The following is a 4,774-nucleotide window of genomic DNA, read 5'->3' on the forward strand; positions in this document are numbered from 1 at the left end:
TGTAGCTGGGCCAAAGTGTCACATGCTGGACATCTGTTGGGAGGGGAGAGAACAGTGATATAGAGGGGGAGAGACAGTAGGACACAAGGAGAAAGAGAGAGAGAGACATGCTCTCCTTGCTTGGTAGCAATATCCTACGCTTCCTTTTACATCTGCCCTCATTCCACTCTCTCTCTCTCTCTCTCTCTCTCTCTCTCTCTCTTGATCTCGATTCAAATAGATCTATTGGCATGGTAAAAGAAAAGCTTTACATTGCCAAAGCATAGTAATATAACCCTTATTTTTGGTACTCTGTGTCAGTTAACACTCCAGTCTCTGTAGGCATGGATGACATAAAATAAACACGGGTTACAACGGTGTAATTCAACTTATCTTCTTTATTGGAAGTACCGACCAAACAGAAGTAACAGAAGCACCTGTGCACACGGTGCACACTCAAAAAGAAAAGAACACCAGGTGCACAAGTGCCGTCCCCCTCTGAACTGAGTCTGTACATGGTCAGGACTTTTCTTAGTTTAAGTTCGGTGACTGTGCTCGGGTAGCATTCCAATTTACTTTGTTGAGCTGTTGCTTCTGTCCAACGTTTTAGATATTTTTCATTTTGTGTTTTAATATTTTGATTTGGTCTAGCTGAGGTTTAGCTGGACATGTTTTAGATTGTAAAATCAGCACTAAGACCAACTGACTAAGGGGGTTTCTCTCTGTCGTCAGCTCTTTGTGTCTTAGGGCTTTGTGGTGAAAGGTTTGTGTATCACTATTTTTAGGTGGGAATGGAATTTAATGGCTATTATTTATTTGAATTATTAGTGTGTACAGTCCCAATTCTGCTCTGCATGCATTATTAGATGTTTTTCATTGTACTCGCAGTACATTTTTGCAGAATTCTGCCTGCAGGGTCTCTATTGGGTTCTTGTCCTATTTGGTGAACTCTTGGTTTGTGAGTGGGAACCAGACCTCACATCCACAGAGTATGATGGGTTCTATAATAGATTTAATTATTTTTAGCCAGTGATTCTGATTGGGATGTAAGTTATTTAGATTTTCTTAATAGCGTAAAAAGCTCTTTGTGCCATGTCTCGTGTCGTTCACATCCATGTTGAAGTTTCCTGTTTTGATGAGGTTTATTCCAGTGTTGTTCTGAGTGTGTTCTAAGGTCATGTTGTCTAATTTGAAATTATGGTGTTGTTTTTGGCGGTTGGGTCTTTTTTGGAATGTCATTGTTTTTGTCTTTTTGGGGTTAGCCATCAGGGCCCATGTTTGGCAGAAATTGTGCAGTAGGCCTAAATGCTGCTGTAAACCCTCTTTTGTGGGCGACAGCAGCATCAGATCATCTGCAAACAGGAGGCATTTGACTTTAGTGTCTAGTACAGCAAGACCGGTTGCTGGAGACTGTTCTAGAGCTCTCGCCAGTTCATGAGTACAGTATATGTATATTGAATAGCATAGGGCTCAGACTACAGCCCTGTCTCACTCCATGACTCTGAGGGAGAAAATCTGTGTGCTTGTGAGACACCCCTCACTGCAGCCTGTAGCACGATGACGTAGCTGGATGGTCCAATACGTACTGGATAGTTCATTTTACAACATTTTAAATCGCATGATTTTAAACCTAAATTGATGGATTAATAGCAAGTTGTCACCACAAGTATATCTTTTTATTTTTATTTCAGTGTCTGCAGGACATGTACGTACATTTAAAAAAAAAAAAATGATAATTTTAAGTTTCATATACAAACTGATTACAGCAGTCAGATTAAGCACTTGCCACTAAACTGACCATTTATGACAAGTGACATGTACGTACATTAAAAACAAAACAAAAAACCAACAACTGATTTTAAGTTTAATATACAAACTGATCACAGCAGTCAGATCAAGCGCTTGTCATTAAAGTGACCATTTATATTTATAAATAGTTGTCCTTTGGGCTATAGTGATTGCCGTCACACATGAAGCAGTCTGCTGAGCTGTAACCTTCAAAGTCTTTGGTCGAGTAAAAGGCACGAAGGATTCCTTTCCTTCCATCTCCAACATAGCCTGGCGGGAAAGTCTTTAAATAAGTCCCCACAACAAAGCGTAACAGCGTCCAGTACGTATTGGACCATCCAGCTACGTCATCGTGCTACAGGTTGCAGCGAGGACCTCTTGGTGTTTGTTGCCAATTTTGACAGCAAATGTGTTGCTAGTGTGCATTGATTTGATGATGCCATATGTTTTTCCTCTGAAGCCACACTGGATTGACTGAATCAAAACCCCTCTTTTTAAAAAGATTTTACTTTTGTTTAAGTTGATTTGCTTGTCAGTTAGAGAATGTAGAGTGTAAATATGATCTGATGTGCGGTATTTAGGTTATAAGCCAATTTGGCATTTGCTCAGGACATTTCTGTCTGTGAGAAAGTGGAAGAGTCTGTTGTTTAGGATGTTGCATAATAGTTTTAGCTAGGTTGCTGTTTACAAATATTCCACAGTAGATATTAAGGTAGAATTTGTATCCACTTTTATGAATAGTGGTTATGATGCCCTGATTCCTGATGTTGGGAAATACACCTGCACTAAGGATGGAATTAAAAAGATTGATAATGGCGTGTTTGACCATTTGATCAGGCACTTAACCATTTCATTTAGAATGCCATCAATACATGCTTTTTGGGATTTAAGGGTTAGTATTTTATTAGATAGTTCAGCTAATGTAATTGGAGAATCTAAAGGGTTTTGGTCATCTTTGATGCTTGAATTTAGAGCACAGTGTTTATTATATATGGTGTTTTGTTCATGATTTTTGTTTATATTACTAAAGAAGTTGGAGAAGTGGTTAATCCACACATCTCCATTCTGGATTGCCATTTCTTCATGTTTAGATTTGTTTAGAACTGATGAATAGAGAGTAGCCTGCCACTAGCTGCTACAGCCACACTACTACCTTCTATGCTGAAAACACAGGCTTTTATCACCTCCGTGATGGCACCCCATATAATTAAATAATCACTAAAACTATTTCCTTCCTTTGTGCTGATTTGTGCCGCAAAAATTAACGTTTGTGCTGGTTTGGTAATTACAATTACTAAAACATTTAATTAGTAAAATGTATGCTTATCTCTTGCACTTGTGTAGTACGCCGCATGATGGTGCACATGTGTACAAATGTAGTTCCAGCTTTGCCCACTGAGGGGCATTTCAGAAATTCAAAAAGTATAGATCGATTTTTGAAGATTAAAATGTAAATCAATTTCCCTGTGAGTTCAGTCTGTTGTGACACTGGCAGATTTTTTCACTTGATTTAAGCATGAAAGAGTAAAAAATATGGTGTAAGTCCATCACTGGTGATGGCTGCATAAATGAATTTAATCAGAACTGGAATGCACATTCCCGGATGAAATCAGCTGTCTTTGGGGGCTCAAGAGATGGAGTATCCTAATTAATGTGTCTTGTGTGTGTGTGACCCATCCAAACACTGGTGTTAAATCCTTTTATCATGCCTGTTGTCCCAGCTATCGGTTTCCTCAGCTGTCAAATACTTTGTGAGGATGGAGGAAACCTCATGGACTGAAGTTGAGCTGTTTGATAGTGCTATGATTTGGACTGTGGGATATATAATTTTAGGGTTGACTGTGTATCAGCTAGCCTTCATTGGTTAAATGTAAGCAATATATTTTTGTGTGTATGTATTTAGGGGCACACATATCCAGACAGATGATCAAATACCAACATTGTTATCATGGACAAGATGTCAATGGTGATAGATGTGGCAGTCCTCAATGTATCAGTAGCATCAGGAGTATAAAATCATGAGTAACATCAGGGAAACAAAACAAAGCCAGAGTAGGACCAGTGATAATAGGAGATCTCGGGTCTATATGAAAACCCAGCTGGAAAAATGGCTTCAGCAGGTTCAGCAGTCCCTGGAACAGCTGAGGAAATATGCTGAATCCTAAAGCTCCCATTTCCTTTGGTAGATGACCTGAGACTGCGAGAAGAAGACCAACCACAAAGGGGACAAGGAGGGAGTACACAAATATAAAATATATCTAAAATGATACAGCCCTGTTTCAATCATTTGTGTCTAATGAGTACCTGTGGCACAGTTTTAGAAAATGTGATATTAGGCTATATTGTAAATAAAGAGTTTTTTTAGTTTTTTATCTGCCATGTTTAAAGAAATGCAAATGAAATCACTGTTTTTAACATCTAACATGTCCCACATAATAAAAAGCTGTGCGGAAGGATAGGATTTGAAGCACTATTTTTGTCACCTGTTAGAATCCTTGCCAAGTATTGCCACTAAGAGAAAGCTTAGCACCTTATTCTTGGAAGGTTGGATTCTGTTTATGATAGCCTGTCTGATATGATGGGTTTAATTTACATTCTGGCACACTACAAAGAGTCTCTTCTGAAATTCGTAGATTGCCTGAACAGGGAAGGATTTCAGGGCCCCCTTCCATACCTTTGGGTTTGTTTTTATTTTCAGTTATGGTAATTTTTCATTTTTTAACGTCATTGTGTAATTAGGTGTGTGTGTGTATTTCACTCCAAGGCCCACTATTGTCGATTTTCAAAGGCCGTGCACACCTCTACACTGTGTGAAAAAAGACAAAATAGTTTCTATTAAATGGCATCCACTACCAACTGTTAATGTTCACAATCCATACAAAACCTTACAGATGAATAAATGGTTCATTATTGTTATTTACACAGATGCAAGTAGGCTACTCATTAATAGCCTAATTATTTTTGAGACTCAATAGCCTATTACAGCAAGCAAATATGCACGATTTAT

This window comes from Xyrauchen texanus, chromosome 2, assembly GCF_025860055.1.
Source record: "Xyrauchen texanus isolate HMW12.3.18 chromosome 2, RBS_HiC_50CHRs, whole genome shotgun sequence".
NCBI lineage: Eukaryota > Metazoa > Chordata > Actinopteri > Cypriniformes > Catostomidae > Xyrauchen > Xyrauchen texanus.